The sequence below is a fragment of the Hemicordylus capensis genome, chromosome 1 (assembly GCF_027244095.1).
Source record: "Hemicordylus capensis ecotype Gifberg chromosome 1, rHemCap1.1.pri, whole genome shotgun sequence".
NCBI lineage: Eukaryota > Metazoa > Chordata > Lepidosauria > Squamata > Cordylidae > Hemicordylus > Hemicordylus capensis.
In genome coordinates this window covers 425,723,639-425,740,995 of record NC_069657.1, presented here as the reverse complement: position 1 = coordinate 425,740,995, position 17,357 = coordinate 425,723,639, and the positions used below count along the sequence as shown (strand labels likewise).

At 45.5% G+C, this 17,357-nt stretch overlaps 1 long non-coding RNA gene across 1 annotated transcript in view; it reads right to left on the bottom strand.

The window, feature by feature from the left end:
- The window catches only part of LOC128351761 (uncharacterized), a 68,138-nt gene extending 50,781 nt beyond the window's left edge, over nucleotides 1-17,357 (bottom strand). The window contains exons 1-2 of the long non-coding RNA XR_008320025.1: nucleotides 17,224-17,357; nucleotides 14,897-14,958 (exon numbers count right to left, since the gene is read on the bottom strand). This is a non-coding gene — a long non-coding RNA (uncharacterized LOC128351761). The remainder of the gene's footprint in view (nucleotides 1-14,896; nucleotides 14,959-17,223) is intronic.

Here is a 17,357-nt window from a genome sequence, read left to right as displayed (position 1 = left end):
GATCATCAAGTTAGCTGTTACTTGTTTTTCTGTTTCTTTCTTTCCCTGCATCCATTTTGCTTCAAATGTGTCACTCTGTGTTTGCGTCTGCATACATTTGCACTCATAATTAGGGGTACAATATCTGCAAGGCCCTCTTAAGCCTCTTCTGAGTCCCTTTTCACCTTGATATTTTTCTTTGCTTCGTGCTTTCTCCATCTTGCAATGCTCCGTGGTTCCTTTACACTGGGATCAGAAAAGCTGTGGAAAATTTTCTGCTCCCCTACCCCCCTCACTGGGATGTGAACATTTCATCATCACCCTCTAGGCCAAGGCTGTATATGGGACACACAGAGATGGATTGCGCTATGTTCTCTGTTACACAGAATCCTAGCCAACAGAAATTGTCTATTAAAAAACTGCACTCAATTACTCTGTGACACATGCTCCTGAAGGAAAGCTTGTATATTGTTGCCTGAGATGGAGTGACCTACATTTTAATCACTGTTGTATTTACTTTCCCCCTGGTTTATCTTCATCAGGTCCAGGCTTTCTCTTGGCTGAAGCTCATAAGTGATGAGTAACATTGCTTTTACTGTGATTTGTGTGCCAGTTAAGTCTATGTGCATGCAGATACACTCGCATATGTCCTCTGTAGAGCCTTGGCCCAGAAGGTGCTGATGAGATGTTCAAAACTTAAAGGTAGGCTGGGGGTGGGGGGGAATCATTAGAAAATCTCCCATAGTTTTTCTTATGCCAGCCCAGCCTAATAACTACTACAGCTTCAAGCAGCAATAGGTAGAATAATCAATGTAATATTTAGTTGATTAATCTGTGGGTGGGTGAGGTCAGTCCTGATCAGCAGAACTGTGAATCAGGACTTGATTTTTTTTAAAGATTCTTATTGTAAAAGGCAATAAAGAAGAAAATATTCAAGATCAGGGCTGGCTCCAGGTTGGGAGGACCCTTATGTGTATGTGAGGCCTAATTTTTTCCAGGGAGTTATTCACACATGGCTTCATGCTGCGGGGTAAATGCTGAGCGAAGCCACTTTGAATTACACTCGCAGCATTGAGGGAAGCAGCCCCTCCCTTCCATTCTCGGGGTTTTTTTGGTGCAGGTTCACATCACATGCCGTCTTGTTTTCCTCCTAGCCAATGGGGGAAAAGAGATTTCTACAGCGTATATCTGCATTCCTAAAGAGGGTTTCCCTCTTATCATGTCAATGATTCTACATCAGTGCCTCTCCTTATTTGCTCTGGCGTCTTCCGAAAAAGTCACTTAAAACCAGTATTTTAATAACCTGGAAATACATTGAGATAAGCTAGAATTCTCAAGACAAAGCCTGATTTGTGTGTGGAGTGCTTCCAAGGATCTCAAATGGACTTCGAGGTACATTTGGCTGGTGTGTGAACGCAACCCTCTCTTCTGGAGGAGATTCGGTGTACCAGCCCTATCTGTAAAGCCTCCTGGTTCCAGTCCTCCAAGGAGCGCCCATCAACAGAGGGCATATGGTAGTGCTGGCTGCTGCTCCTCTTCCTCAGGGGTCAGTGATCGGCCCTTCTGAGGTGCTGAGGTGTTGACAGCTGATTGATAGTGCTGAACTCTGATGCCATCCTTTTTAAAATATGTCCTTTCATTCTAACCATGAGTGGGTAGTCTGTGTTCATTAAACTGCAAGTTATCTAACACTTCTTCCAATATCTTAAATAGGGACCTATATTGGGATTTTGGTAATATGCACCTATTTATTTAAATAGAAGTAATTACTTAATGGGTTAAAAAAGGGCTGAAACAAAGTGGCCCCTTCTGGTTTCACTGCCTCATTCACAGGTGTGAAATGGGGGACATTTTGGAAATGGGGGACATTTTGAACATAGAAAGCTGCCATAAACTGAGTCAGACCATTGGTCCATCTAGCTCAGTATTGTCCACCCAGACTGGCAGCAGCTTCTCCAAGCGGGCAGGAATCTTTCTCAGTCGTATCTCGGTGATGCCAGGGAGGGAACTTGGAACCTTCTGCATGCAAGTATGCAGACATTATGCTCCCACTTCTTCAGGGTAGCAGATCTTTTGGCACTTGAGGCAAAGAGCCACATGCTGCTTGCTCTGCCTTATCCTTCCCTTATCCAATGGAAAGCAGTGCCTTGCCATGCCTAAATGCCACTCCACTCCTTTACAGGGAGATGCTCTAGGTCACTGCTCTTCATATGAGAAGAGTCCTGCTGGATCAGGCCCAAGGTCTATCTATCCAGCATTCTGTTTCCCACAGTAGCTTGCCAGATGTCTCTGGTAAGCCTGGCAAGAGATGAAGGCATACCCTCTCTCCTGCTGTTGCTCCTCTGCTACTGGTATTTGGAGGCATCCTGCCTCTGAACATGAAGGCGTGCTTATAGCTATCAAGACTAGTAGCCACTGATAGACCTGTCCTCTGAATTTGTCTACGCTCTTTTAAAAGTCATCCAAGCTGGTGGCCATTGCCACATCACGTGTCTGAGAATTTCATAGATTAATCATGCACTTCTCTACTGTACCACTTATTCCATCTTCCTTTTGAAATCAAAGGAACAGAAGAGAAAGAGTGGATGATGGTGGTGGTGGTAGTGGATGGCAGAGGGAGGTAGAGGTGGGTGGTAGCCCCTCCACCCACCCATCCACTGTCTGTGGTGATTGCTTCAGTCCACCCCATTGACAGGCCAGCCCTTCACTTCTGCATGGGAAGACAGCTTTCTGCAATGATTTAATAAAGTCAGTACTAGAGCGGTGCGGGGGGGGGGATTTCTTGGTACTTAAAATATCCAGGACTTGGGCCCGCAGCTCCCCTTTTGATAAATACACTCAATCATCCCGCCCCCAAGAATAATTACTGTACATATTGTTTTAAAGTCTCTGATATTATAGTATAGCCTCTGTGAAGCAGCAGAGAGCTTAGTGAAGCTAGGAGCTCTTTGCATTTCCTCTCTGGAAGATGTCATGGAGGGGAGAGGTGGCTGATGAGATGTGAGGCCCTGATCAATTCACTGGGGGCCAGTGTCCCATGGGACACCCCCTAGTGACATTTCTGTGCTAGAATATGTTTGTGATAAGACATGAAAGTTTGTATCTACACAATGATACAATGTATCCACACTCTCTCTCTCTCTCTCTCTCTCTCTCTCTCTCTCTCTTTTTAAAAACCCGTCTTTCGACTTTCCCATCTTTCTTATTCAAGTGTGCAATTTGTGCTTTAAGCTTTCTACTTAAACTCACAGACCTGTGATTAAATGTTTTGACAGTATTGGGGCCTTTTGGATATTTTGCTACCAGGTATGTGTGGAAACCGCAAAAAACACCCATAGAACAGACTATCTTATGCGTAAGCAGACTGTGTCTGATAAGCATCAGAGCACTGAGCGATCAGCGATCAGCCCACCAGAAGTGTCAAACCACAGAGGGAGGTCACCGGAGTCCTGCTTATTTTCTGGGTTTTGTTTTGTTCTCTGAGCTTAGTGTTTTCTTCATATATAATGATCACATGGTCCTAGAGTTTGACTCAGAAGCTGAGGCTCTTCAAGACCCAAGATCTCTCAAACTGTTGAGAGTACGTATTGTGTATTGATGCTGATTGTTGGTGTCTGATGAAAACACAGCATTGCTCTGCTAATACTCAAATCATGAGATTTTCCATTGAAATATTTCCCCCTGCAAATGATAGGACTGTGCACATAAGGACCAAGCCTGAATACAGTTACCAGGTAAACCTCCCTTCAACTATCTTTGCAATAATGTCCCATATGTCTGAGTCTATCAGTTTGTTTGTTTGCCTCATCTTCTTGAGGGCCAGTGTCAGAGGGCCAGTGTCAGAGGTTGGTGGCATCGACAAGGCCAGGGCTCTCTGAAGGACCCATTGCTTCCATGTGGTAGTAGTGGAGAGACTCTTTCAGCTCCACCTGGGTAGGAGGGGGCCCTGGAGGGCAGTTTGCCAAGGATCCCCTGAAACTGGCCCTATTCCTCCGACATCAATCCACCAGTGTCGGAAAGAGAAGCAGTACAGGGAAGCTGAGAGGGAAGGCTTCTGGGCGCTTTCCAGACTAGACCCTACAACGGGGTCAGGATGTACCAGGGAAGTGTGCTTCCACACTTCCTGCGTCAAGACACCGCAGTCGCTATGCGGACAGCAGGGTGCCATTCACATTTCCAATGCCTCCTTGCGATGTTCCAAATGCGACTTCCCTGAACGGAGGCATTTTGCTGCTGTTTCAGCAGCTAGTCTGGAAAGCGCCCTGGCTGAGATGGCCATGACTGCATGGGATTCCAATAAAGCTTATATGTGTGGGCAGGTCATCACCAATGCGCCTCATAATTTTTTCTGGCAGGAAATCAGTACAAGCAGAAAGAGCTAACATCCCCCTCTCCATGATCCCAGGCAGGAATACAGCCTAGCTATTATAGAAAGACAGAAAGAAAGAAGAATGTGCTTGTTTGTAACACCAGAAAAATGCACTTTTGAAACAACAAGGATGTGCTTATTTGTAACAACAACAAAAGGATATCAGCCTCCAGCTTTGCTCTTTCTTTCTCAGCCTAATCTTCTGAATTGAGATTATTTATACATTATATGAGAAATTGTGCTGGAATCCAAAGATGGATAAAAGGGAGACTGTGAAATCGGCAGTGGCAGTAACTTGAAGACAAAGTAAAAAAACTCCTGCTATCCCAGCTTTCCTTTTAACCAATACCTGATATCAACTACACCTGCAAAATATGAACTAAATAAATTACAGGTTACCAAGTGTCTGATAAGGGGAAAAGACAAGTGGCTCAACATGCTTCTAGCATGGCACATTCTGATATTTTAATTTCAAAACTTCACTTCCTTTATCAGAACGCCTCAGAAACGTGTTAGAAGTGAAAATTCTAAAGCATTGCTCTTAGCACCTCAGTAACATCTTCTGGCCACTAAAGGCATGGTGAGATGTTAATAGGTCTATCTTAGAGATGTGCACAAAACCACCTGGCCTAGTTCAAGTTTGAACCGAACGTGAATCGCACCAGGCCAGTTTGGTTTTGGCCCCCTTCAACACGCCCCCTTGCCGATGAGCCTTTTTTTTTAAACTTACCCCTTCCAGGGGGCTTCTCCAAGGTGGCACCGGGAGAGGGTCTGTGGAGGTTCCCCCTCCCCCTGTCAGCCTTCCTTCCTTTAAAATTCATCCAGTTCAGGAGTCTTTGGCCCATTCCAGGCCTATTCCCTGGTGTGGCGGCCATTTTGGAGGCCACACTGCGACTGCGCAGTGGGACTCTGCGTGGCCTAAAATCCATCGCATGATATCCTTAATTTCACATGCTTAATTTCAAGCTGGTTTCAGAAAAGGCTGAGGAACAAGAGATACCATTGTTGATGCACGCTGGATAATTGAGAAAGCCAAAGAATACCAAAAAGAAGTCAATGAAGCTCTTCTCATGATCAGTGAGAAGAGATTTTGGCAGGTCTGTGGGGAGAGCCCTACGTAGAAAGGAAAATGCCAGATGTTCAAGCTAGTTTCAGAAAAGGCCGAGGAACAAGGGACATCATTGCTGATGCATGCTTGATAATTGAGAAAGCCAAAGAATACCAGAAAGAAGTCAATATGTGCTTTATTGACTACAGAAAAGCCTTTGATTGCGTCCACCATGTCAAGTTGTGGATGCCATGAGGTGTTCTGGGATGCTCATTTTCCTAAGGATATTCCAGCTTCTGCTGGTAGTGTGGAGGGTTGGGGGCTGGGCTGCGTCTTCCCAACCCTGGAACTCCTATAAAGCACCATGCTGGATTCCTAGTCCCTGGAATTCCTATAATGCACCACACAAGATTATAGGGCTCTTCCTGCATGGCACCGACACATAAGCATTAAGCCCAGTTTAAGGGTGCACTCATGTCCTAAACCTGGGTTAAGCAGTGGACTCCCGAAGCAGGTTTGCTGCTGCGTCACTGCCAGGAGCAGTGCAGCTCTCAGTGGTTCACACTCACAGGCAAAACTGGGCTGGGCTTCCTTAGCCCAGTTTTGCCTGCACGTGTGAATAGCCCCTGGGGCTATTCCCACGATCAGGCAAAATCGGGCTAGGGGAGCCTAGCCCGATTTTGCCTGATCATGGGAGCCACCGGGCTCGCAGGCGAGCCCGGTGGCTCCCAGGCAGTTAACTCGCCTAAGTACCTCTCTCCTTTTTGGATCGTGAGTAGCTGCGGTGCAACTCCGCACCGCAGCTACTCTCGAGGAGACCCCCAGAGGGGAGGCGAAAAGCCGCCTCCCGGCTCCGGGGGTCTTGCCAGCATGCCCTGCGCGCTCGCGCAGGGCATGCTGGAGCTTCCAGGGGCCTATTGGCCCCAGCCCCCGCCGGCTCCATCACGGAGCTGGCAAACGTGTGGGCAGTCAATCCGGCCATCCAGGGCCGTTCACTCTCCAAAACCGGGTCTCATGGATCGTGAGACCCGGCTTCCTCTGTTTTTCAGTTCCTCTGTACCTTCAACGTTCTGTAAGGTCACAAAAGCATAGATCCTAGAAGCACACACAGCTCTCTCTGTGTGTTTGTGTGTGTAGGAAAACACTTCTTTTTCTTTTAATGTACAAAGTTACATACTTCTGCATTCCTAGGGAGTTTCCCATGTATACAGAAATACTGCCTTAATTTTAGGTGGCCCCATTTTGCTTCCAACCTGATAAGAACTTGACCACCTGAGTTCACTATTAGTATATACCATATTTATCTGAAAGCAAGAGGATTCTGAATTTAAGACAACGGAGGTTAAATACAGGTTATACCTGCATATGGCCTAAAGGAAGATTTAAGATGGCCCCTCAACTTCTAAAATAAGAAAACTTGGTGGTGTGTGTGTGGGGGGGGACGACTAGTCTTGGATTTAGCTAAATATGGTATGTTGACCTCTGACCTTTCCCCTGAGGCTGACCATTCCCCATCTGCTCACCTGGTTGAACTAAATCTGTTTGTAGACTACAATGATTAAATTGTAGTCACTTTTAACTTGTCTTAAATTTTAAATTGTTTTAATATTTTAATTTTGCTTTAATTGTATTTTGTATCATAAACCACCCAGAAACATGCATTTTGGGCAGTATAGAAATTTGTTAAAATAAAATAAAATAATAAATAGGAAGTGCCCACTTCTAAAGGCCAGGACAATATAAGGAAGAAAAGTAACATCTCCCCACCCCTCAAAATCAGATTCATAAGGAGGGAGGGAGTGGATACTCCCTTTAAACCGTAGCAATGACACACATAGATTGCAATGCTGTGTTTTCTACCAGTACCAGGTACTAGTAGTCATCAGTATTAATAAGCAACAAACAGTGTCAAAAAGTGTGTGTGTGTTTTTTAAAAGAAGACCATCAAGTCTTCTGTTGGAGAACTCCTGGCAACTGTCAAGAATGTTTCTGTCAAGAGATTTCCTGGCATGCAATTTCTCAGGGAGTTCAACATTAACTTTCTTGTGAGTATCTATCTCAGAAACTCAGTGAAATAGATTACATTTTTTCCTAATCTCTGGAGTGCTCTTTATGAAAGCTTCGCATTTTCTCCATGATACTCCCTGAACAGCTATGCTGCTTCTTAATAAGCTTAAAAATTAATTTTTAAACAGAGTAAACAAGTTCCAGAAGAATCACACTAGGGACCCTTGTCTGTAATATTAATTTGACTGGTGAGCAAACTGGGGGTGGGAACTGCATTTCATGTACTTGTTCAGCCATGCGAAAACTGTTCCCCATTTAGTGATTTGTGGTCGGCGGGCGGGGACGGGGAGGGCTTGAAAGCTTGGCAACACACCTGCAGGCTCCAAGGCTTCCAGCAATAATGCATAGCACAACAATGTGTATTACAACATAATGTTGTGCCTTGTTGTCAGAAACTGTGAGAAGGGGGAGTCATGGTGGAAGGTTTCTATCATGATGGTGGGCATGGTTGCTTGTGCTCAAGGCCACCCACCAGCTGTCCTGTGCAGGCCGGTGCCACCTCCATGGGGTGGGGGGGGACATTTGGAGCCCCCCCCGGTTGGTCGTGCACATGGCTGGCCGCCAGTTGCAGCAGTGCAGCATGGGCCAATGTGCCGCAATGGATGACAGGGAGGGACATCTAGGCCTCCAGAGGACGTTTGGAGGCCCCCTCCCAGTAGAGGAACAGACCGCAGGTCCAGTCCAAAGAGCGCTGCTGATGGTGCGCAGCAACAGCTCTTCTTATGGCAGCTTCTCAAGTGCCGGTTGTTGGTTCCCAGGGCAGTAGTAATTCTTATGGTGGCAGAAGCTCCTTCAGTAGCTGCAGTCCCCATTGGTCTTGAAAATATAGCTATAACATTTCCAGTCGTGCAAACAATTCACTGGCAGCTTTCCCATGCGTTTTGTGTCGATTGTTGCTAGCACATGCAGCACATCGTTCTTCTGTGGCGGAGGACACAATTGTTGCTGGCCTCACACATGGAGGGCAAATGAAGGGGAAATGACATTGACACAGGGGGCAAGAGAAGGATGGGGAGTGGGCCTCTCAGAGTCTTTAAAAGGGCCTGGTCCAATGAATAATCTGGGGAAAATACCCAGCCTTGTCACAGGCAACCAGCTGAGCAGAATCAGGCTGCTTAAAGCTTGCCTAAATGTGGGTATTCAGAGACATGGAAGGCAGCTTGATTCTGTACCTGATGATGGCTACCTATGACTAGAAATGTGAAGGCCTGGGGGGGGGGGAACCCAGAAAAAATTGAGCAAAATTGTTCCCCCCCAGTTTTTCCCCTTTGCCTCCCTGCTTTCCAGGGTTGTTTTTTGGGGGGACGGACGGACACAAACCAACCCAAACAATTGCCACCAAATGCTTCTGTCCACCCTGCCCTCCCCCAACCGCAGGCCTTCACGTCTCTACATATGACCACTGAACAAAGATAGCTCAAGCTGTGCTTTTAAGCCGTTATGAGGAATCTGGGGTTATGAAGTAGGCCTAAAGAGCAGCTAAAACAAGAAGGCAGGACATGCCCAGACTCTTCTTTGAAGAAGAAAAATGTATTGGTCTCCACAACTATTTATTCAGATGAGTGTTACATGGGACCACTTCCCTCTCTTCCCCTGATGACTTTGCTCACCATAGAAATATTAACAGCTACTGCCTCTAGTAACCAAAGCAGAGAAAAGATACCAAGATACCTTCACAGGGTATCACTGAACAGAATTATTCTTCCGGAGAGGATAAAAAGCACAGAATATGTTGCCATGTTTTTCAAGATGTGCTAAATATTGACCAAAGCAGAGAGGGAGCACTTTCAGCAGGTGGTTTCATCATTCAAAAAGGACAGGTAAAAAAACCCACAAACTTTTATTAAAACTGGTTCTATAAACAGGACCACAGTTAAGTTGTGGTATCTGTTTAGTGGGGTGCTATGGAGCATGGATTGTCTCAGATAAGAGTCATGCTCTATTATATATAAGGCCTGGGCTCATGGGAGGGCCTTCTCTGTTACAACCCCCTCCTTATGGAACACTCTGCCTCCTGAGATTCGTAATGCCCCCTCCCTTCTGTCCTTTAAGAAGCTCCTGAAAACCTATCTATTTTGACAGTTTTTTAGTTTTTAATGTGTGTGTGTGAGGGGGGTTCTTTTTCTTTTCCTTTCCTTTTTCTACTTCCCCCACCCCCGCCTTCTTCTCTTGTCTTCATTGTTGTTTTAATTTATATAAACCGCCTCGAGTCTAAGGAAGTCAGGCGGTCAATAATAAATAAATGGCAGGGGCCCATGTGGTTGGGGATGATGGGAGTTATAGCCCAACAACATCTGGGGACCCAAGTTTGGGGAGCCCTCTGTTAAGGAATTCAGCATAATGGAACAACACTTTTAAACAGGCCTGCACTGTATGTGATCCACAAAGCCAAATGCAGCCCACCAGCTGTGTATGGGAGCCCACCAGGGACATGATAAACCTGTTTTTCCTACCTGCTTAGGACTATAAAAGCCGGACTGCATTTGGCTTGCTTAATCACAACTTGTGCAGGCCTGCTTTAAAACAATGGAAGTCTGTTAACAAGGGTTTTTGGACTCTGACTGGTGACTGCATATGAACATATGCAATTATTAAAAAAGTATGTTTTACCCATACCTGAAGAGTTAACTGTAAAAATATCCAGAGGTTTCATTACATGGGTGATTAGAATGAACTCAGCAAAATGCAAGCATGCAGAAACTATGCCAACATGGAAAGAGGAGTTATTTGGTCTAGATCTTCAAGGGCTTCTGTTGCCTCTTTGATATCAGTGAATATGTTGCTAGAGGATTGCCTTTCAGTGCCAGGGTTGTATTTGTAAACACTGCCACTCTATATTCATTTTGCTTTTTGACTTCCCCACTTATCAAGATCTTTCTCCAAACCAGCATGCTCAAACCAAATAACCCAACAAGAATACTTTAATTATTCCCACAGAGACCCGGCACAGCAGAGGCAGTTACAACCTGTTCTATTAATACAAGGGAGTTTCCCAAAGCAGCTATTAATACTTCTACACAAATGTTTTTAGAAAGTCCTACATCGCCCGTTATACCATAGTAAAGGTTTTGTGGTTTAACCCACTTAGATGATCCTTATATATAAAACTAGATTTTAAAAATCCCCTTATATGAACATTGCTAGTAGCTTGACGGGACTTTCACTTTTTATCATCGGATCTACAAGAGGGTACTACTTTGATCAAAACTGCGGGCTGGGAAGGAATTTTATAAAAAGCATCCTGATCATATTATACTATGAAGCAGCCTTGATTATCGGGTCTAGACTGAGAACTAAATTCTGCTTAACAGCTTGTGCAGTTGCTAACTTGCATGACACATACAGAGATGGCATCTTCAGCTTGAGTTCTTAGTTCAGCTGATGAAAGTCCACCAAATTAGGTGCAAAGCTTTTTGTCCTGAGCGGAGCCAACACAGTTATACAGCCTGAGTTTGGACTAAGCACATCAAGCCATTTGTACCAATGTGAGTTGTATCGGCAGGATTTGCCTCTTTTAACTGGATTGTTTTAAAACGGCCCTTAGACTCTATTCATATTAAAGGCTTATTAATAGGTCATTAATAAAACATGGTGATTCTACATACAGGTAGAAAACATCTGAAGCTGGCACTTGTGGTGCCATTTGATAAGATCCTGGTGGCATTTCTGTTTTGAAACACTTATAAGGGCATAAGGCTGTGTCCGACCAAAGGCCCATCTAATGCAGCATTCTCTTTCCCAGATCCCTTTAGTGTAGTCATAAGCAGGACTGGGGAGGCACAAGGTACTGAAGACCCTGAGATGAGTTAGAAAATGTTGGAGATGAACTTCCAGTGCATTGGCCTTTTGCACCAACTGTCCCTAATGACCACTAGGGATATTGGGAGTAGAGACAGTGCGTCAGGGTCTCCCTATCTGTCCCTACTCTATGACCCCTGAACTGACTCTGCAGCACTTCCTGTGCTGAGTCACAATCCTTCCTTTCCTCCTAGAGAGCAGATGGAAACATCTCTCTCTCTCCTTACCTATCCATTATGCAGTCCTTTAGATTAGATATAGGTCTTTCCTATCTAAGTGTATTTAACCAATAAATATTTAGTGTTTAGTCATACAAGGATCTCCATGTCTTTTCTTTAAATAGCTGCAATATCCGAACCATCCTCTGCTACCTACTCTGTAACTGGAGTGTGTGCTCATTTCTTAGTGTTCTGCTGTTTTACCTATTGTGGGTAAAAATCAACAACCTCTAACAGAAAATACTGCCTTTTCTCACAGCCCTGGAGAGGGGCACTTTCAAAAGCCATGTAAATGCTGAAAGTGCAGGGGGAGCAGAGAGGAGGGAAAGTTGCCAGCGGCCTCCTCTTCTTGCTAGCTGGCCAAAGTTGCCAGAAGCCGCCGCCTCCTTTTTGCGAGGAGCTCCGAAAGGATTTCTCCAAACTGGGGAATGGGCAACAAAAAAGGCAAATGCAGTTCAATGTTGGCAAGAGTAACGTGGTGCGTATTGGGGCAACCCCCCCCCCCGAACTTCACATATATGCTGAGCTGTCAGCGACTGACCAGAAGAGGGATCTCGGGGTTGTGGTGGACAGCGCATTGAAAGTGTTGACTCAGTGCACGGCAGCTGTGAAAAAGGCAAATCCCATGCTAGGCATCATTAAGAAGGGGATTGAAAACAAAACTGCTAATATTATAATGCCGTTATACAAAAATATGGTGCAGCCACATTTGGAGTACTGCATAGAGTTCTGGTTACCATACCTTAAGAAGTACATTGTAGAACTGGAAAAGGTACAGAAGAGGGCAATCAAGATGATCAGGGGCCTAGAGCACTTTCCTTACAAGGCAAGGCTACCTGGGGCTTTTTAATTTAGAAAAAAGACAACAGAGGAGAGATGTGACAGAGGTCTATAAAACCATGCATGGTGTGGAGAAAGCGGATAGAGAGAATTTTTGCCCCCTCTTGCATAACACTAAAACCAGGGGTCATCTCATGAAATGGAAGGCTGGGATATTAAGGACTGACAAAAGGAAGTACTTTTTCACACAGCGTATAATTAACCTATGGAATTCTCTGCCACAAAATGTGGTGACAGCCAATAAGTTGGATGGCTTTAAGAGGGGTTTAGATAAATTCATGGAGGACAGGTCTATCAATGGCTATTAGTCTGAGGGGCTATAGGCCACCTCCAGCCTCAGAGGCAGGATGCCTCTAAATACCTGTTGCAAGGGAGTAACAGTAGGAGAGAGGGCATCCCTCAGCTCTTGTCTGTGGGCTTCCCATCTGGTGGGCCACTGTGTGAAATAGGATGCTGGACTAGATGGGCCTCAGGCCTGATTGAGCAGGGCTGTTCTTATGTTCTCCCCTCATGTTTCTTGTAAGATTTGCAAGGAGTCCAAGCAGAAACACTCATTGCAAAGTTTGCAAGGGTCAGATTGGTCCCATGCTCCAATGGCAACAGCAGGGGGCTTCTTGGTGCCCCAATAATCTGCTGCCTGAGGGAACTGCCTCACCTTTCCTTATGAAAGGGCTGCTCTTGAGAAGGGCAGGAAAGCAATTCCTATTCTATTAGGAGCAATCTCCAGAGTTGTAACTGTGGCAGCAAAAATGAGTTTTATGTCACTGATTAGGAGCTGTGGATTATGAAGTTCAGTTCCGTCTACCCTTTGTCAGGTAAATGATCACCTGTCATAAGAACATTTTGCTATGATTAAAGGGGTGGTGAGGGGGAAAATCTATATAGATTCCTCTTTAATATGCTGAACCAGAAGTCTTGGGAGCTTCATATTAGCCTTTTATTTTATTTAAAAACACAGACGTGTGAGGAAGGATTTGCCTTTAATGTTCTAATGACTTCATCATATGGGAAAGGGCTGCAGTGCGGAAAGCCATAACACTTTGCCTGATGGAAAGCCACAAACCTTTAAAGACAGAAAGGATTCATTGTGGACCTGATGCCAGTGCTGGGTGCGTGTGTTGGAGTTTGTAATTATTTTTCAAAGCGCCAACAAAGGAAGCTACCCACTCCAGTTACAGAGCAGAGTGCAGAGTTTTGTTGCTGCAGTTATCTAAAGAACACACATGGAGAATGTTGTACAATCTAAACTAAATATTATTATTATTATTATTTTATTATTTATTCGATTTCTACACCGCCCTTCCAAAAATGGCTCAGGGTGGTTTACACAGATAAATAATAAATAAATAAGATGGCTCCCTGTCCTCAAAGGGCTCACAATCTAAAAAGAAACATCAGATAGACACCAGCAACAATCTCTGGAAATACAGTGCTGGGGGTGGATAGGGCCAGTTACTCTCCCCCTGCTAAAGAAAGAAAATCACCACGTTAAAAGGTGCCTCTTTGCCAAGTTAGCAGGGGTTAGGTTTATTGGTGAAGTACATTTTGGATTGGAAAGACCTAGCCCTGTCTAAAGGCTACATAATGGAGAGAGAGAGAGAGAGAGAGAGAGAGAGAGAGAGAGAGAGAGATGTTCCCATCTACTCTCTAAGAGGAAAGGAAGAGCTGTTGCCAGATTTGGCTTTTTTAAAGCCAAATTTTGGGTTACGGCCCATTTGACTCACGAGTATACCCCTTAGGTTCTGGCAACACCAGGGTAGAGGCAAGCAGGGACAGGTAAGGAGACCCTCACTGACTACCAGTGCCCCTAGGGGTCATTAGGATAGTTGGTGCTAGGGGTGTGCATGGTCTGGAGTCCCCCCAGCTCCGGCACGGGGGGGACTGTTACTTTAAGCGGGGTGGTGGTAGTACTTCCCCCCCCCCTCCGCCGCCGCTCTTTCCCCTCCGGCGCTGGTCATTTTAAACATCTTCTTGGGGCGGCAGAGTTCCTCCCTACCGCCCCTGCCCCCCTTGTTGTTCCTTATGGCTTAAAAGAGACTAGCGCTAGCGGCGCGCATGCGCCCTCCTCGGCACGCACGCTCGTCTGTGACGCTGGCGCGCGCGCACCACATACATTATGCGGCGCGCACGCGCCATAATCAACTCATTTTCTAGAGCTGTTTTTCCTTCCCTTTTTCTTCGTATTTCCGACAATACAGAAATACTTAAAGAGGCTCTGCCAAAAGTCTTTTAAATTACCTGTTTTTTTAGGGTTTCCCTTACTCATTACTAGGCCTTAATCAGAACCAGGCTTTACTAGAGCTGAACTTCAGAGCCTGTTCTCAGTATCGGGATCGAACTCTTGGAATCTGTGAAATAACAACAGTGCCTCTGAACAGGTGCTAATTGCCTCCCCCTGCCACAACCAGTAACCAAATATCTGAGATTCTTATAGGGAAGAGGGCTGTGCTTTCTAGAAAGGGTTGAGGCCTAGCACCTCTCAACTCACTACTCGTAACTTTGAATATTATCACTCGTGTGACTGGGTTAGAAACATAAACAGCCATGCAAAGCCCTCCCCCCCCCACCCCCACTCACCGCCCTGCGGTATCCTTTATTGCCGATGCATAATGCAGCCTCTGTCGCTTAGTATATCCTTCCTGTGTATAAAAAAAGAAGTGTGACTTTTATGGGTGATGTTATGTTTCTGAGCCTTTGTCCATTCTAGGCCTCATGTACCCTTGTGCTGCTTCCTCTGAGGCTTTACTGCTTCGCCACAGGGTGTTAATTTCCTGTTTTGAGTCTGTCACAGATGAATTCACAACCACCATTAAATAAAAAACACATACACACAGAAAGAAAAGAAAAGGGGAGAAAAATTAAGCACCCTGCAATGTTGACAAAGGCACTAATAAAGCCCTAAAGTTTAGAGGGCTTTCCCTCTTCCCTTTTTCCTCACAGGGTAGCATGGAGGGGCCTTTCTCTCCTCTTTTTAGTTGTATTGTTTGTGAAGGATTTCCTCCCCTTCCCTCCCTGCCCCCTCTTTAGACGTTTCATTTTTATTACAGCTACACAGATAGTTAAGCAAGTCATATTTGTGTTTGGAATTTTGATTTCTAACTCCATGGGCCAGCAAATATACATGGTGCTCTTTGAAGGCTTTTAAAATGAAATTCTGGGACTAACATAACACAGTTAAGAGGGAAATGTGAGAATGGAAGAGAGAAACAAATGACTGAACCAAAATATTGAGAAAGTAGTGGATGGCTGAAGGTAGTTCTGGTAAGAGCAAACCCACAGAAGTGTGCTTGTGTGCGTGCATGTGTGACCGTCCCTTGTTTGGTTTCTGTGAAGAGGAAGCTAGCTCCACCTTTCCTAAAATACTCCCCTCTACTGTATATCTGCGTACTTAAAACTTGCATAACTGACTGCCACATTGCATGTATATATTTCTGCCAGTTTAAGATAGGTTTGCTTATTCTGTTTCCTGACAGGATCCCTGTGCTTTTAGTAGCCAGATAACTCTGGCAGAAATGCAACATATTTAGCTTCTCCCACCCCATGGGAGTTTTTCACACAGGGCTTTGCAAGCCCTTTAGTTTGCATCTCCTCTGGAATGGAGGGTGTGCATTCACATATTGGGCAGATTTACCCCAAAGGCCCTGCAAGCTATCGGGGAGCACTTAACACACAATTTGGGCTTTTCACTGCACATTAGAGTGCAGCCCAATTTATATCTGGGGTAAAAAACAAATCCACTTTTTGCTCTGGTTTTTTGGGATAACTTTGGGTTCACAGTAAAGCCTCGCAGAAAACCCGCGGTCAAGCCTGCTGTGGGAAGAACCCCGTCGAGATGCAGTGATGGAAGAAGCTTCACTTCTTGAATGTCTGCCTGTCAGGCAGCTTGTTAAAGGTTCAAGAAGAAAAAAGAAAGAACAGTAACTAAGTGTAAGATTAAAACTGCATTTCTTCTGATACTATTTCCTTGTTCATCGTCAGAGCAACACTACAAGGGAGGTCACTCAGTTTTACAAATATGGAACTGGAGCTGAGTCATACAATATGCTCTAATGCTTTAGATGAGATTAAGGATCTAAGGCATTGCAAACAATGATGGCATATTGACATGCATTAGAGGCTATTCACACGATTTTCTACAATCGTGAGAACCACCGGGCTCGGCTGCGAGCCTGGTGGTTCTTGAGCGGGTCACCTGCTCAAGTAGCCCGTCCCTTAAACCGAGTTTGCGGAACGAGCACTTTGCAAACCCGGGTTGTTTTACTGTGAGTAGCCGTGGTACGGCTCCGCGCCATGGTTACTCACAAGTAGACCCCCAGCGGGAGGCTGAAAATCAGCCTCCCGGCACGGGGGTCTTTCCAGTATGCCCTGCGCGCTTGTGCAGGGCATACTGGAGCTTCTGGGGGCAGCGTGGCCCCCGAACTCCCCAGCCCCCCCCGGCTCCATCACGGAGCCGGCAATTGTGTTGGCAGATGATCCAGCCGCCCAGGGCTCCTGCCCTGCTCGTGTGCGGGGAGAGCGGGCTTAGCCCTACTGATTGTGATACCTGGCTCATTATTATATTTGGAGAATATGGGATGCAGTATCTCAGGACAGATCTGTATGTTACCCAGGAAATAATAAGTTCTCAGACCTGTGTTTGCTAAGATAATGTTCATGTGAGACAGGAGAGAGACATTCGCAGACAATCAGCAGCTGTTAATGTGTGGGGTTCCTTAGCCTCTTTCCTCACTGGCTGATTCTTCCCCACAACATATGCCACCACACAGTCCCCCACCACCACTCTGCAGGACGTACTTCCAGTCTCAGTCCCTGTTTGGGGACTAATGGGAAAAAGTCATTTTGGGGGGAAGCATTATAAGGGTGAGTAGTTGGTAGGGAGGAGAACGGTTAAGCACTGCCCCCACCTTCTATGTCTCACAAATGACCCCTAGTAGGCAAATGCAAATCTGGTACCCATGTTTGTCTCCTAACATGGTTTTATGCTCTCAATTTAATCTAATCCTGCCTGTAATCCAGGTCAGTGTTATTTAGTATTCCC